General features: G+C 36.0%; 1 long non-coding RNA gene across 2 annotated transcripts in view; it reads right to left on the reverse strand.

The window, feature by feature from the left end:
• Positions 1 to 14350, reverse strand: part of LOC144340088 (uncharacterized) — a 48760-nt gene extending 34410 nt beyond the window's left edge. For both annotated transcript variants that reach the window (XR_013415814.1, XR_013415813.1), the window contains exon 1: positions 14224 to 14350. This is a non-coding gene — a long non-coding RNA (uncharacterized LOC144340088). The remainder of the gene's footprint in view (positions 1 to 14223) is intronic.
• Positions 14351 to 18945: the final 4595 nt, after the last annotated feature.

The raw sequence follows: 18945 nt of genomic DNA on the forward strand, positions 1-18945 counted from the left end.
TACTCTGCCTTCATCTATAAAACTCTGGAGAGTAGAGAAAGTGTCCTATGGAGTCCTTGGGAATTATAAACTCACCGCTGAAATCTTAGCCATTCCCTTGCTGGCTGTTAGCTTTCATAGATGACCAGACTCTCCTAATATGGCAAGTAGTCACTGGGATTATAATATCCATGTGGAAGTCTGTGCTAGTGTTCTAAGCACCAAGTGACCGGTTAGCACACATTGTTATTTTACCTGACTAAATCACACAAGCATTACATTGCTTTTCTAATAACAACTAGATCACGGAATTTACTGAAAGCAAATTGTGAGTTAGCCACTCCATGTTCCTCCAGGCAGACAGTCCAGAGAAATATGAGTTTTCCAAGGAAAAGCTCATATTGTAAATTGTCAGGTATTAAAAAGAAAAATAAAAGTTTGAAGTCAATTACCCCTGAAAACTTCTGACGAGCAACATTTTGGCTTCATACTGACTAGACAGTGTCTAATGCAAATTACCCTGTTTATATTTTAAAACTACAGACAGCTTGTCTGTTGGATTACCACACTTATGCAGCTAAAATATTTACAGCCATAGAAATTATATTTCTGATCAAAAAACTATTATCTCTCTTGAGCAACCTAATCCCATTTTTTAACCTATTTTGAGGAGGCAATTAGCTACCTCTTTACTCCCAAATTGAAAATAGTTAATCAGATTTTCTTCATCAAATGATTCTCACAAACTTTTTGAATAAAACCCCACAATTCCATATATACTTTAGCTTTTATTTTTATTGAGCCATACTAAACATTTCATCAAAATTTTTGTTTTAATCAAAAATGTCTGACTTATTAAAAATACTTTTTCTGAAGAACTATTAATCTTTCTCTGGATTTATAAAAATAGATTGAAAAAGACAGGTAAATAAATGATCTTCTTTTGCTTGCACTACTGTGTAAAAATTGCCTTATGTAGACACAGCTTAGATAACTACTTGCAGCTGCTGTCTTATGCAGCCTGAGTTTTTGTTTTAATCAATGAGAATTTGGTTACAATAACAAGAAGCATTGTGCTCCTGACAAGGAAAAATTTATGTCTTTGGAAGTGGCATGTCATGGAGCACCGTCTTGTACTCTGTGTTGGGATTCTGTTTTCATAAGTCTACAGGAATAATCCTGCTACACATCAGCAAGAAACATTAGAGATCATACTCACAAGGTACTTTCCAGACCCAAATTGAGTGAGAAGAAAATACTGAAATAAGTAAATCAACCTGCTTTTTCCTTAAGTGAACAATAGGGTGGAAAAAATCTGGGGAGAGGAGAGAATCAATATACATTTGTTAATAATGACACCTTATAAAATATTTACTTGTTTTGACTTTTTAGCTTAAGATAATAATAACTCCTGATAAATCTACCCAGCATAGAGATTAGTTTTCCTCGTTATGAGGAAGAGTTTCTGGTTTTGTTGGGAAGTCAATTACATTTTCTATAATGTGTGCATTAAAATAATAGACTCTCATATTGTAGCTCTAGAGTAAGTACATTTTAATTATATTTTATTCAGGTTTATAAAAGTATAATTAAAATATATACTATAGTATACAGAGTCTTAATTCTCAATATATCATTATTGGGTTAAGATACAATAGAAGCTGAGTCAGCAGCAGAGTTTTATTCTGTATGCATCTTTTGGAATGTTTCATAATATTGTAATATCTAAAAATAGGCTACAAGGATACTTAGAAGCAGGAGTAGGAATTTTAGAGGCCAGTCAAAATAGTCACATCTATTGGCTAAATGCAGCTAGACTTTTTACATCACATTGGCCAGTGATATTGAGGTATCATTTTCTATTAAACCTGTATAATTTATTTTAAAGATATATTGTTTGCTTTTCAAGCTATACCATTATGTCACCAGTACTCTTATTTTAACAAGTATTCCTATCTTGGGACTCCATATATCTTTGAAATAGCCCCAAACAGGTACTTTTTCAATAGTCCAAGAAAATACTCTTTAAATTTCTTAAATTATAAGGTTCCAATACAAAATCCATTAAGAACTGAGCCGTAAAAACTTACAGGACAATATGAGTCATCTAAATCAAGTAGTCATACATGGAGGGACAGAAAAACCATATTATAGCTTTTTTAGTGGTGGAAGGGAGTAACATATGCTGCTGTTTTACAAAATCCTTGTTTTACAATAATCTAGAAAGCCACTTCTTCATTCATCAGTAGGCCCCTTCTCTTGGATTCTGTATGAAAATCAATGTTTCTGAAATCCCAACCAATTATTTTACTCTTTGCAAGTTTCTACAGTATTTTTTAATGCCTATAGACCCAGGTTCTTGGTGTTCATAGCAAAGAAAGGGCGGGGGGTGGCAGGCTACAGATAAGACAAAGTTATTTGCAACTTGTTGGTATTCTATTTATCTATTTATCCATCTGTCTGTGTATCTATGATCAGGTCACTGAGTAAGAGGCAGAAGAAAGTACTGAACATTATTTACAGACATTTTGTGAAGGATTTGGCTGGCTTTTTACATAAAAAATATTTTGTGCTTGAGGTGTTGATATATGATATAAATGTAACAAGAGATTTGTAAACAGATCTGGTGACAACTGTATGAGCTTACATGAAATACCTTGAATTTGAGATAGAGCAAAGGGAATTGTGCCAACATGACCCATTATCATAGCTCATAATCCATGTACTTTTGTAAAAATATAAGCATTTTCAATAAAAATAATGCTTCAAATATTTTGTAGTAATCAAATCCAATTATGTTTATGGTAGTGATTTGTAAATTATAAAGTCATTTATACATTTTGGTTGTTATTAAGCCTATAACATGATGAGGAGGCAGTGGTTTGACAACCTGACTATTTGCCTCACCTAGGGAGCTGTAACAACATACTGACTTGGGGCCAGCCTCCAAATTTAGATGGGAATGGCTTGGGATGCAGCTGGACATCAGATCTCTAGGTAATTCTAATGTGCACTTAGGATGAGAAACCTATTTTGAGTATGTAATATGTCTAAGTAATTTACCTATATTATATCTAATCCTTTTAATGACTAGGAGTGATTATTAATATCATGTGGGACCTGAAAATCGAGAAGTTAAAAATAGTTTTCAAGTTCGTAAATGATTAAATACGATACCAGGATTTGAGCCCAAGTATATTCGCCTTCATACATACCCCTGGCGTTTTGACTGTATCATACAACATATGTGATAATAAAACAGTGTACATAGGAGAACTTATGTTTTCTGGATGAAAATAAATGTCAAAGATTTCTAAAGGCAGGCTTCTGTTATACATTTTAGGATGGTGTGAAATGCTCAATTATAGAAAGTTGTTTGTAAAAATTCTATAAAAAGATTATCTTATAATAACAACAATTGCATGCTTACCTTCTGATGATCCACTCCCAGGCACTGCATTTGTGCTATTTCACTTACTTCTCACAGCAACTTTAAGAGACAGATGCTACTATTATTATTTTGCAAAATGAAAATATTTTACAAAAAAATGTTTGGAGGATTACTCAACGACCTGAAGAATACAGACAATCAATGGTAGAACTTGATTCAAACCCATCAGCTGGAGTCTGACCCTATTCTTTTTTAACCAAGTATTTTGTATTTGTGGACATGTCCTAAGGAAATAATACTGAATACAAAATAAGCTATATACATAAATATGTTTACTGCAATTGCTTTCTTAATGGTAAAAAACTGGAAAGAAACCATTTAACAACAGTGCAATAGTCAAGTAAATTATGGTAGATATTTGCAGTGGAATATTATGTACCTGTTGTGAACAATGTTTACAACAATTAAAAATACAGACAAATGTTTATTAGGTCACCTCTAGTTCTGCATAGTATGTAGGAATCTATTAAAATAGTGTCTTCTTCCCTTGCAACAAGAAAACTCCAGATAATCGGTGGGATCATAACTTTTTTTGAGCCCATCAGAGAGCTGAGGCTAGTAAACTTGGATCATGTTTAAAGATTCCCAAGATGGACAAACCCCTCTAAGGAGAGACAAGACATGCCATATATCTGACCTTTGACAAAGCATGGGAGGTGGTGTTGGCTGCCTTCCTAGACGCTAAAAAGATACTCACCCAAGGTTTTAATGGATTTTGACAGGCCAAATGGGTGCCAATTTGTCGATCTGATGTTCTAGAGCCCCAAAAGAAGGGCAGTTCAAACTCACTTGAAAGCATTTCTTTATGTATGAGTACCACATACTCATTTAGTGCAATGCATGCAATGCCTGACACTTGTAAAAGCTTACTAATTTGGGTTTTGCTGCAATTGGATTGATGGGTGACAAGAGAAGGGAATCTGTTTAAATGAATTAGGCACACATTTTACCTATCATTAACATTATTGTCTATTATAATATGTGAATTATAATGTTTTTGGATTTTGGCATTGGCTGTTAATATATATTATGCCAACTTCATGTAGCAGAATTAGGGTACCTGCCTTGTCAAAGAAAGAATATTGACTTTTGTTTAAACTATTTTTATTCAAATTTACCTGGAATAGAATTTGAAGTTCCATAAATACCTGTAAATATGTACATACTAAGTTCCCTGATTTCATACTTTGTAATAAAATTTTTCAGTTCACAAGGAAAAAACTCATACAGTAAGTGAAATGATTATTTACTATTTTAATTGCAACATGCAAGTTGTGATTTGGCTCCATAACCAGCTAATTATCCATTGAATTAATTCTGGAACTCTTTAGTGAATTTCAAAGAACTGCTGTATCATTTTTCAAATATGTCACTTCTTTAGTGGTGAGTGAAATCATTTTACATAGCATTTAACACTAAGGCCTTTCTTTCAGGAAGGCTAAAATGAGCCCCTCTCCCCTTCCCTGGTTTTATTACATGTATATGATACAAAGGAGAGGTACATATACAGAAGTAGATCCTAGAAAAGGAAAATCTCTCTTTCTCTCTGGTTCTCTGTCTTTCTTTCTCTTTCTCACACACACACAAAGACACACACACACACATGCTCACACACTGTTGTATCAGCATGTGTTTTTTTGAACTAAAGCTTCCTTAACACAGATTTCAAATAAAAGTCTATTTCTGCCATCCATATTCAATATTTAGAGATGGTGAGACACAGCAAAATCCGATGACAGTAAGTTTAGTTCTTCACACTCATTGCATCTGGGAGACAGGTTTGAATTAATTTTGACTGGTATGAAATAAATCTTCAGAATAAAATGGAATTGACTGCCTGTGTTTTCACAAAAGTCTTTTTAGGATGAAATTTGACATTTTTCCCTCTCCTGGGGGTGGCAGTTTACTTACTGCTGGTTATTATTGCTGTTTAATGAAACTTAGAGTTTTCAAACAGAGAAACTAATTACTATATTATTTCAAGAGATTTTCATTTCCCCCTCCATTTCCCTCCCACTCTCCACCCTCCATCCCTTATATGCAATGTGGGAGAATAGAGTCACATTCATTTGCATTGAATAGCAGGCTCTGGCCATAAGTTATTTCATAAAGTACAAAGTAATTGAAAAGAGTGCTAAGTTTTCCATTTTTCAGGAACCTAGGACCCCTTTCTAACCTAAAAAACTAGGGTCAAGCTCAGAGAAATACATGAATGACATAGGAGTCTTCCCCTCTAGGTTCTCAGATGACTCTTTAAGTAGCAGAAACTAAATACACCCTGTGTTTCTTTGAGCTGACAATTTAAATTCTAAATTCTGGCTACTCATCTTTGAAGAAACAGGAGGCACCCAGCTAGAGCCCTGCATGTAATTGGACCTAAGTCAGTTTCTGCTGTAATTATGTCCCTGAAGTCAGAAGGTTTAAACCGGAGCAGGGCCATGTTTTTGGCTTCTTTGCTGGATGCTTTTATTTTTGGAATAAAAAATGTTGTCAAATTTCTGGTGTGTGTATATATGTGTGTATACACACACACACACACACACACATACATACACACGCATACATATATAATGTTATATATGCTATATATAACAAACATATTTAAAATATAAACACATTTAATATTTAGAACTTGGCTGTTAAACTGTAATAATTGGTAAATTGGAATCAGAGGTAAGAGATGTAATGATAAACATAGAAAAATATAAATTAAACCAATAAAAACAATTCCTATGATTGGAAATAAGCTATCATTGGAAAAAGATGACCACAGGACTTAATTAATATCTACATAATATAGACTAGAAAACCATGTTGAAAATATATACTTGGAACAGTAGGCTGAAGACTTTTGATGTGAGCTGGAGGGTACTCAAGCCTAGCAATTAATTTTGTTAATATTAGATTACACTGTTAAACATGGGGAGCCAATCCCCACCAGCAGGGATGCCACACGCCTGCTTTAATTTATTCTTAGTCTTAGAGAAGAATTTTGATGAACCTCCAGAAAAACCTTTTCTCCATATCATTTGGAAAATTCCACAAATGGGAATAAATCATATAATAAAATAAGGGAACGTGTGTCGAGCTGGAGAGATGAAGGGAGGGAGGCAAGACAGGTAATGAGTGGCATTGAGTTTAAGGGAGAGAGGAAGAGAGAGAGAGAGAATGAAGGTGGTATATTGTCTTAAAATGCTAGCAAGATGGATTGGCATGTTTTCCTGTTAGTTTTTGCTCTAGTCATTGCCCTTACTTTAACACCCACTGAGTACTCATTAAGACATGTTTTCCTCTCTGTGGAATTCGGATATGGTTCTTTAATTTTAGTTAAAGAGAATCTAAGGATCTAATCTCTTCTAAATAATGGGGACTGAGAGTATTTCAACTCCAATATACATTATGTCACAGTCTATCTCAGTATGCAGTATATCAGTGCAATACCCTGAAGGGAAATAGATCTATATCTATCTATCTATATCTATCCATCTATCAATCTATATCTATCTATATCTATCCATCTATCTATCTATCAATCATCTATCTATCTATATATCTATAAACCGGGGGCAGGGCCATGTTTTTGGCTTCATAACCAGCTAATTATCCGTTGAATTAATTCTGGAACTCCTTAGTGTGCATATATGTGTATGTGTATATATGTGTGTGTGTGTGTGTGTGTATATGTGTGTGTGTGTGTGTTTTCTTTTTTTAAATCAACTTTTAAGTTCCAGGGTACATATGCAGGATGTGCATGTTTATTACATAGGTAAACATGTGCCACAGTTATTTACTACACAGACCATCCCATCACCCAGGTATTAAGCCCCACATCCATTAGCTGTTCTTCCCTGTACCATCCCTCCCCCTACTTCCTCCAACAGGCCCCAGTGTGTGTTGTTCTGCCCCATCTGTCCATGTGTTCACATCATTCAGCTCCCACTAGAGTCTTATTTTTATCTTTAAAAAAATATTATCCAAGGGGCCAGGCATGGTGGCTCATACATGTAATCCCAGCAACTTGGGAAGCCGAGGTGGGCAGATCACTTGAGCTCAGCCTGGGCAACATGTCAAAACCCTATCTCTACAAAAAGAAAAAAGAACAGAAAACTTTTCCAAGGGCATTCTGGTTACCTTAAAAATACTGAATCTCTTCTATATCCTATTTCTCCTCAAAAAGAAATATAAGAGAAATCATTGTTGTCATATTCTAAATTAAGCAATGGATATCAATAACCACTTAGCCTGTTTTGACTTATTGCCTATTTATGTTTTTAGCCATGCAATCTAAGCCATATTAAGTCTAAGTCACGTAAAGTCTTTCCATTTCAAACTTAAAATTTATGAGACACTACTCTTGATGTTTCATATTTTTACGTGACTAACTTTACATGAATAAGGAAAATGTCTTTTTCAACAACTTGAATTTTATATAGGACTTTGCACTTAATGTGTTTATATTGAACTTTGAGGTAAACAAGAAGGATTAAAGTTTTCTGGAAGGAAGAATTTATCAGACACTGAGTCGTAAACACTTTGGACTGATAACTCTAAAGGTCCAACATAAGAGATGAAATAAGGCTTGTGAGCCAAAATTTTTCTTGGAATTTAACCATTTATTAAAGATATAACTATTTACCAAAATATAAAAAAATATTAGTGCGGCAAATGTGTGTATTTAGGTTTTCAAACGAGGCTATATTATCCATCAAAACTCAGACCCAAGGTAATTCTTTTACTTCCTTATTTTCCAGATTTACTCATCAAAAAAAAAAAAATGGTTTTAATAAAAGTTTTGTCATTTGTATAGAGGTACAGGTTGGTGAAACAGTATTTGGAAGCTTTTCAAATTTAATAAATGTGAAAAAGAGAGGGAAGTTGTGATGTAAATCTCAACAGAATGGTTTTGAAGAGGCTGAAAAAATAAATACAATACAGGTGAAATTAGTTGTTCTGAAATCTGCTAACAAATGAACAGTACTTGAGGCTTTGACCTTTGAACTGACCCTGTAGCCAAACCATAAGCCATTTTCATATTGTGCCCTCACTCAATCAGTACTATCTCATAAAAACAAGCATATTATCCTTTTGTAGGTACCTTGGACGTAGGGCTGGCATAAATCAAATTTCCTCTGGTTTCTGATCCTATTTTCAAATCAAATTCTTAGGTGGTAAATATAAAATGACCTCTTTGTCCATTTGAGCTGGGCTGGAGAGAAAAGATTAGGAGAGAAGTGAGGTGCTAAACTTGACATTAGAGCCTGCACAGATTCTAAGCTATACTATCCAGGTAGCATGGCATCGGAGGAGAGCAATGTTGCAACTAAAACCTCACATACCAGAAGATATTTACTTTTGTTTTATAAAATTTGCAGTTGGAATAATTATGGTTCAGGATATGTGATAATTTCCTACCTCTCATTGGCTGAAAGGTTACTTAGGCCATGATAAGCCTTCTACATTTCAGAGGAGGAAAAAACTCTAAACACTGAAAATATCTGATGGTCATTCTGCAAGAGGTGTATTATACAAAGCAATGCATAACATGTTTACATCTATGGTAATACACAAGGTTCCTTTTAATGTATTTGAGATTTTTCAAGAGTACCAGGCCATCCCATTTACGACAGCCAACATCAGCATTGTCCTTACCTGAATGGATCATTCAAGTCTGCAGAAGTTTTGTGGATTTTTTTTTGTTTGTTTATAATTGTCTCTTCATACATACCTGTAGTGGATACTGTGGGTTTAACCCAACTCTCCTTTCAAGGAAAGATTTGGTATCCCAGTTTCTGGAGTGCTGACAGTAGACAGCTTTCAGATGTCAGCACTTCAGGGAATTGTCTCAGCTTCAGAAAGCCACCTTCCGCAAAGTTATGTCCTTCCTGGGATGGCTCATGTGCAATCAGGACAACTCTGGATGGCCATTCTAACTCCAGAACTGCCCAGGCTGACACTGATATTGGGACTGCAGGTAGCTTCACTTCTTACTCTGCTCAATCCTGCTTTCTTCCCTTCCCTTCCACAAGTGTTAGTGGATGCTCAACTGTGTGCTCAACTGTCTTCAAATATGTTTGCTCAAAAAAACCCAATCTAGAAATGGATAATTTCCTGGACAATTACACTCTCCCAAGACTAAGCCAGGAAGAAGTTGAATCCCTGAATAGACCAGTAGCAGGCTCTGAAATTGAGGCAATAATTAATAGCCTACCAACCAAAAGAAGTCCAGGACCAGAGGGATTCAGAGCCGAATTCTACCAGAGGTACAAGGAGGAGTTGGTACCATTCCTTCTGAAACTCTTCCAATCAATAGAAAGAGAGGGAATCCCCCCTAACTCATTTTACAGCACCAACATCATCCTGATACCAAAGCCTGACAGAGATACAACAAAAAAGAGAATTTTAGACCAATATCCCTGACGAACATCGATGCAAAAATCCTCAATAAAATACTGGCAAACCGAATCCAGCAGCACATCAAAAAACTTATCCACCATGATCAAGTGGGCTTCATCCCTGGGATGCAAGGTTGGTTCAACATATGCAAATCAATAAATGTAATCCAGCATATAAACAGAACCAAAGACAAAAACCACATGATTATCTCAATAGATGCAGAAAAGGCCTTTGACAAAATTCAACAGCCCTTCATGCTAAAAATGCTCAATAAATTCGGTATTGATGGAATGTTTCTCAAAATAATAAGAGCTATTTATGACAAACCCACAGCCAATATCATACTGAATGGGCAAAAACTGGAAAAATTCCCTTTGAAAACTGGCAGAAGACAGGGATGCCCTCTCTCACCACTCCTATTCAACATAGTGTTGGAAGTTCTGGCTAGGACAATTAGGCAAGAGAAAGAAATCAAGGGTATTCAGTTAGGAAAAGAAGAAGTCAAATTGTCCCTCTTTGCAGATGACATGATTGTATATTTAGAAAACCCCATCATCTAAGCCTAAAATCTCCTTAAGCTGATAAGCAACTTCAGCAAAGTCTCAGGATACAAAATGTGCAAAAATCACAAGCATTCTTATACACCAGTAAGAGACAAACAGAGAGCCAAATCATGAATGAACTCCCATTCACAACTGCTTCAAAGAGAATAAAATACCTAGGAATCCAACTTACAAGGGATGTAAAGGACCTCTTCAGGGAGAACTACAAACCACTGCTCAGTGAAATAAAAGAGGACACAAACAAATGGAAGAACATACCATGCTCATGGATAGGAAGAATCAATATCGTGAAAATGGCCATACTGCCCAAGGTAATTGATAGATTCAATGCCATCCCCATTAAGCTACCAAAGACTTTCTTCACAGAATTGGAAAAAACTGCTTTAAAGTTCATATGGAACCAAAAAAGACCCTGCATTGCCAAGACAGTCCTAAGCCAAAAGAACAAAGCTGGAGTCATCATGCTACCTGACTTCAAACTATATTACAAGGCTACAGTAACCAAAACAGCATTGTACTGGTACCAAAACAGAGATGTAGACCAATGGAACAGAACAGAGCCCTCAGAAATAATACAACACATCTACGGCCATCTGATCTTTGACAAACCTGACAAGAACAAGAAATGGGGAAAGATTCCCTATTTAATAAATGGTGCTGGGAAAATTGGCTAGCCATAAGCAGAAAGCTGAAACTGGATCCTTTCCTTACTCCTTATATGAAAATTAATTCAAGATGGATTAGAGACTTAAATGTTAGACCTAATACCATAAAAACTCTAGAAGAAAACCTAGGTAATACCATTCAGGACATAGGCATGTGCAAGGACTTCATGTCTAAAACACCAAAAGCAACGGCAACAGAAGCCAAAATTGACAAATGGGATCTAATTAAACTAAAGAGCTTCTTCACAGCAAAAGAAACTACCATCAGAGTGAACAGGCAACCTACAGAATGGGAGAAAATGTTTGCAATATACTCATCTGACAAACGGCTAATATCCAGAACCTATAAAGAACTCAATCAAATTTACAAGAAAAAAACAATGCCATCAAAAAGTAGGCAAAGGATATGAACAGACACTTCTCAAAAGAAGTCATTCATAGAGCCAACAGACACATGAAAACATGCTCATCATCACTGGCCATCAGAGAAATGCAAATCAAAACCACAATGAGATACCATCTCACACCAGTTAGAATGGCAATCACTAAAAAATCAGGAAACAACAGGTGCTGGAGAGGATGTGGAGAAATAGGAACACTTTTACACTGTTGGTGGGACTGTAAACTAGTTCAACCATTGTGGAAAACAGTGTGGCGATTCCTCAAGGATCTAGAACTAGAAATACCATTTGACCCAGCCATCCCATTACTGGGTATATACCCAAAGGATTACAAGTCATGCTGCTATAAAGACACATGCACACGTATGTTTATTGTAGCACTATTCACAATAGCAAAGGCTTGAAATTAACCCAAATGTCCATCAGTGACACACTGGATTAAGAAAATGTGGCACATATACACCATGGAATACTATGCAACCATAAAAAAGGATGAGTTCGTGACTTTGGAGGGACATGGATGCAGCTGGAAACCATCATTCTCAGCAAACTATCGCAAGAACAGAAAACTAAATACTGCATGTTCTCACTCATAGGTGGGAATTGAACAATGAGATCACTTGGACACAGGAAGGGGAGCATCACACACCGGGTCCTATTGTAGGGAGGGAGGAGGGTGGAGGGATAGCATTAGGAGATATACCTGATGTAAATGACGAGTTAATGGGTGCAGCACACCAACATGGCACATGTATACATATGTAACAAACCTGCACGTTGTGCACATGTATCCTAGAACTTTATCAACACTAAAGAAAAAAAAAAAACCCCAACCTATGACAGCATCTTGCTACAGTTTTTATTTACTTCAAGGCCCTTGGGCAAAGATAAACTTCAACAAGAAAATAGTTACAACTTCTGGATGGGATATCAACCTGAGCATACGTGTCTAAGTACCTCTGCCCAGTGCCTTAAGATGATTCAAATAATGTCCAATAAGATATAAAACTAAGAGAAAACATGCATCATAGTTAGATTCTAGAGATAAGTGATGAGTACATATTATTAGCTTAACATAGAATAGAAATGTAATCATGATCCAGAAATGCAGGGCAGATTTGGTATTACAAAATGAAACACTACTAATATCCAGAGTAACATATTCAAAGAGAAATATGATATGATATTACAGATGTAGAAAAGCATTAAACATAATTCTACATTGATTTTTAATTTAAATAATCATAAATGAGAAACAGAAACAATGTTTCTTAATTTGATAAAATACATTTACTAGAATCCTAAAGCAAACATCTGACATAATTGTAGAGCTTTGGACTTATTCTCATTAAAGTTAGAAGCAAGTCAATTGTATTAGTTTTCTATTGCTGCATAACAAATTATCACAAACTTAATAGCTTAAAACAGTATATATTTGTTAGCTCACATTTCTATGGCCAAATACATTGGATTGAAGATTTACATCTAAAAAAACTCATTCTTCTTATCCATCAGAAATAACCAAGTTACACTTTAGTAGATGGAAAATATACAATAATTAAAAAATATTAACTAGGAAATAACTAGAACAAAATGTCATTTATGAACAAGTAAATCTGTATGATTTGGAATGTATTATTTTTAATGAGGAGAACATTCAATATTGAAAAGATAGCTACAAAGTATTTATATATTTATGAAAGAAAAATGAAATCTTCAGTTATTCATGGAATGTGAATCAATAATTTTAAAATTTATATAGAGAATTTAAGTTCAAACATCATGAAAGAATGGACCCAAACCAACATAATTCTCTTCTCTTTTGGGAAGAACATAGTATAAACCATATCTTTAAAAAATTAAATGCATTGCTGAGCTAGAAAGAAAAAAAATGAAACATTTCAGGTGCCAGTAATAAAGCTTCAGTACAACCAGATGCTACTGCAACCCAATGGGATGTTCATCCTGGCTGTAACCATTAATGCCTGTAGAAAAGGTCAACATACAACTATAATAATTTTCTACATATATTACAGACAATTAAAATTTTAATTTCAGTATAAACTTACTTTAAATAGCAAAAGAAACCTAAGAGAATATTTTTAACAATGTATATACAAAGTTTTTATGGGAAAAATTAAACAACTTTTTGAAGGTCATCAAAATGAACTAAAGATGAACGAATATCCTATGGTGAGGAATACTGATATCATAAATATCTTTTTACAAATTCATGTCATTACAAAACTCAAACTGATGCAATGCTAATAAGCAGAATTATAAGGATTAAGTAGCCAAAACAATTTTTAGACAAAAAAATCTTAAGAGCACAGAAAAATTTGCTGAACAGAACTTCAAGGCTTGCTGTAGTTTATGCTAAATAAAATAACATGGTATTGGCACAAAAATAGAGAACGCAATGGAACAGAAAAGAATATCTAGAATTATATAGACAAACCTCAGGATGAAAAAATATATACATTGTTCAATGAAGGATGTTTGGTCATTTGGATATACATGTGAAAGATGATAGAACACATTCATCATCATGTAATATATGTATAGTGACCAACCAAAAAAAGAAAACACGGCTAAACATTTAGAATGATAATAGCTAACATAGCATGCTGAATGTTGTACTAACTCTTTCATTTTGTTAACAGGTGTAAAACTCAGAACAATTCTGTGAGGAAAGTATTATTATTAATAGTGTCATTTCTATCTTTTGTCATTACAGACAAAGGCACTGAGACACCGAGTTGACTAACTACCTGATTCTTCAAAAGCAATGAGGTAATTTTGAAAGAAACAGACTGGCTTCAGAACCTGTGTGCTTAATCACTGTATACACAGAACTATCCCACTAGTGTATCTTCCCAGTAAACCTAGCAAAATACATTTGTGACATCATAATAGGAAATGGTTCCTTAGGAAAGGCATTAATACTTGAAACAGTGAGGGAAAATATTGATACATTTCAACAATTTAAGCAACTATGTAACAAAAGACTACAAAGTTCAAGTGAATGAGAAATCTCAGACTTTTAAGTATGACCATTTTATCAAGTAAAATGACAAGTTTATGAAGAATTCCCACAATGAAAAAAGGTAAATCTTCCAAAGGAAAAATAAGTAGATAATTTCAAAGGGAGGAAATAAGAGTCCTTGATAGATGTGTAAGTATTACAGCACCACACAGGGAATTACAAATCAACCGTTAATGAGATACTCTTTTATACTCATAAAATTATCTAAAAAATGTATAAAGTAATAAAACTAAGTATATAGCCAAGGAGATGGGGCAATAGATCATTGCATGTTATAGCTAGTTGAAAACAAGACATTGGAGTCTACTCTGGAGAGCAATTCTACATTAGCTAGTAATGCTTAAATATGCATACGTGATTATCTAATAATTCTGTTCCTTGGAATAGACCTGTACTCTCTAAATACAGTAGCCACATGTAGCTATTTAAATTGTTTATTTAAAATTAATAGAATTAAAAATGTTGTTCTTCAATCTCACTAGCCATATTTCAAGTGCTCAGAAACCACCTGTTCCTAATACAGACCATATTGAGCAGCACAGATCATAGAACAGTCCCATTATCACAGAAAATTCCTATTAGACTGGTATGGACCCTGAAGAAACTCTAATACATGTGTTTCAGAAAATTCATAAAATGTTGCATATTGTAGCTCCAAGAAAGGAAAGAAAGAAAATTATCTAAATGTGTATCATATATAATTGATAAATTAAAATGTATTTATCATAGAGTATAATATATGTTAAAATGAATTAATTAGATCTATATATGAACATAAATCTTGAAAAGTATTTTTGAAAACATAGAGTGATTTGCACACTGTGATACTATTTAGTGGAATTTTAGAAGTAATATTCGTTTTCATTGTTTTATACCTGTGGTTAAAGTGTGAGGTGAATACACAGTAAATTTATGGCAATGAAATCTCTTGGAATAAGAGGACAAAGGGAGGGTGGAGTGAGGACAGGTTTGTGGTTCTTTGATTTTATTTAAAATGCTTTAATCTTACAAAAATTATGGCATAATGAGGATTTATTTTTTAAATTTTTGATGGCGGGACCATGAGTATAAAATTAATTATTCTTTGTATTTGTACAAACTTTTTAAATAATAAACATAAAATTGATTTTATAATTACAAAGAACCACAATATAAATAGGATTTCTGCTTCCTCTTAGGCTGGAGAAATTTTCAAATGAGAATTTTTCCTACCCTAATAATGAGACTAAGCCAACTAAAAAAAAACCTTGTTTTTTCTTCTAAGGTCATCAGAGAGCAGAGTTTGCAAAGAAAACGAATGAACTAAATACTAAAAATGACTATCTCTACTCTCTAAAAGAATAGACACAGGATGGCTTTCGTGCTTGACTGGTTAGCTGACAGAGAATTAAGTTGCAATAGATAACAAGAAAAATGTAGATGATATAATTGTCTGTGTAGACTATCCTAAATAATTTACCAAAAAAATCATAATTACTAGGTGAATTTAGCAGTCTTAAAATACCAAATAAATATAAAAATCTATTGTTTTTCTATATAGTAACAGTGAATAATTGGAAAATGTAATAAAACTACAATATTATTTAAAATAGTTTCTAAAACCATAATATAATTAGACATTTAGCAAATGTCTACTTGTCTGCCAAATGTCTGTCTTCTTTTATACCGCAAAGTGGGAAACATTGCTGAGAGAAATTACAGAAGACCTAAATAAATACAGATATATATCACACTCATGTATTGTAAGGCACCATATTATTAAATCTAACTCTCCTCAAATTGGGGTGTAGATTTAGTACAATCCATATCAAAATCATAGCTTGCTTGTTTTTTTGTAAAAATGGACAAGATGGTCTGTAAAACATACAGAAATGTAAAAAGACTAGAATAGCCAAAAATCTTGAAATGGAGGAACTGAGTTCTAGTACTCACTACATCTGAATTTCATTATTACATTAAAGCCACAGGAATGAAGACTTATAGGCTTATAATTGTTAGGATGAAAAAGAGACAGAGACAAGGGGTGGGAGCCACAGTCCACAGCTACACAGGTTTGTTGGAGGAAGATACCTGCAGAGGGGGACACCAGTGAGTGCCAGAGCCCAAGCCCAGCTTATAGACGAGGGCAGTTATAGGTCCGGATGGGAGTAGGGGAGTGTTGCAAAACAGGATGGGGTGGTGTGGGTAGCTACTGACAAGGGAGAAATTTCCAGTGGTCAAGCCATTAGGCCTGAGACCTGCCCAACAGGATGTTTCTCATGGCCCAGGCCCCAGTGGAATTTTTCACTCCATCCAGGGTATGTAAAATGGTGGGGGTCTACAAGATGGCGAAGCTTGGGCTAACATTCCTGTCCTTTACTTTGGTATAAAAGGAAGGGGACATGGCTGCTTCCTTCCAAATAAGGGTATTGGTATTGTAATCAGGATTCAGGTTTGGAAGTGGTAAGTGTCCGACTTCAGAGTCACTTTCCTGAAGGCACTGACAATGGACTTGGAGGAGGAGGACGGTATCAATATGTTTCTGGGTAGTTGCCTGGATAAGAGAGTTCAGCCTTGGGAGATGAAGTGAGATATAATGTTAAGTATGCACTGGCCAATTGTTAGTAACAGAAGGAAAAAGGTTAGGGGCCCAAAGACAAGGGCAACCCACAGCATCCATTTTAGAAGGGATGACCCTTGCCACTAGGAGTTTGTGGCTTGACATTGGATTTCTGTGGCCCTATCAAAGAGCCTGCGGGCTACGTCATGAACAATGGCAGATTCATTAACATAGAAACAGCATTCTTCTCAGGGATATATACATGTGCCGTGCCCCCTTTCTCAGCGGCTAGTAGGTCTAGGACTCACCAGTGAATTGCCAATTCCACATGTAGCCTTCAGTCAACTGGTGTCCCCACAAGGCGGGCACCTTGGCCAGCTCCCTAATCAAACCAAATAGCTCTATACTGCCACCTGTCTGCAAGTAGTCCTTGAGCTGGAGCAGCTGGGCAGGACTGGGTGGAGCAGCATCGTCCTGCCCTCCTTTGAGCATTTTCTGGAATTGCTGCTTCGGGAACAATTGCCTCCACAAAGTTAACAGCACTTCATTGGCTTGTCTATCAGTTTTCCCTCTGGCAACCCCAGCCAAAATCAAATCAGTCCACATCTGCATGTGGGTAACCTGCTGGGACCCCTTCTTGTCCCACGAGGTGGCCCCCTGCAAAAAGCATGCCTTTCCCTTTTTTATGGCACATATCCCCAGTCCCACCAATGGCCCTCTGCTTCCCCTAGGGCTGCCATGGCAGTAGTCACCTCATGTATGTGGCATCCCACACGGAGTGAGGACAGCAGTCCCTAATTTGCATTCCACGCTGTGTATCTGGGTCTCCAGGTATTCTGCTTGTACCTGAAAATCTCTTACCTGTGCTGCATCCCACAGGGACTGAGTGTGCACTTCCTGTAGTGCAGTCAAAAATGCCCATCCAACTCTGCTGGCAAAGGCATGCTCCTTCTCAGTGCTCTGTGCTTCCAGGTGCTTCAGTGCCTTCTCCATACTCAGAGGGGACCCATCCACCACCACCTATGTTTTCTTCAGAGCCCATCCTAGCAGCACAGTTCTGTATCCTGATAACTACACCAATTGTCAGGTTCCAACTGGAGCTGGGGCCTGAGGGGAGCTGGTTGATGGGTGGCAGGTAGCTGAAAGAACACTAGAGGGACTGTAAGCAGTTGGAACATGGCTTTATTCTGTCTCTCTCCTACAGAGTCAGCAGTGCAGGTATATATCTCACAGACAAAAGAGGCTCAAAGCCAGATATGAGCTCACACAAACAGGTTACATTAAATGGCTACATAAATGTGATTACATAGTGCAGGGGTTTGTGCGCCTGCACTCCAAACCTGCTGTGACATGCTGTACCAGATATCTGCCTCAGTCTACTCCTGACTGAAGCACAGCCATTTTCCTTACACCCTCTTGGACATTGTTCTTATTCTCCCATATTGAAAAGTTATCTTCAAGGACAGCTCTGGTGAGTGGCTGATAAGGTATGTTAGTGGGGGGAAGCAGTGAAGGAAGTGTGATTTTGTAAAAAAATGAAATAATGGATTTTGTTCACTAACAGTCACTGTGAGTTGGAATAAGGGCTAGGCAAGAGGAAGCATGAGAGAGAGGAGTTATTGCATTCCCTCCAATGGAGTTCTGAGTACATGTGAGTGTTGCTTATACAGAGAGGTGGGGAGGAGATAGAAGAAGTGGGTGCTGAGATGGAAGGGGGGCAGAAAAATCACAGTAGATTTTTGAAGGCTGAGGAAGAGCCTGTTCAGTGATTTATTTGGTGATTTGATGATCCTGAGATGGGTTGAAAGTGAGGATAGAGTTGTACAGGGATGGAGGTAGACTGCCCACCAGAGTCCCATGGTTGGGGTTGGAGAAAGATCTGCAAAAGCAGAGGAGGACCTGAGCTAT

This window comes from Macaca mulatta, chromosome 3 (assembly GCF_049350105.2).
Source record: "Macaca mulatta isolate MMU2019108-1 chromosome 3, T2T-MMU8v2.0, whole genome shotgun sequence".
Classification (NCBI taxonomy): domain Eukaryota; kingdom Metazoa; phylum Chordata; class Mammalia; order Primates; family Cercopithecidae; genus Macaca; species Macaca mulatta.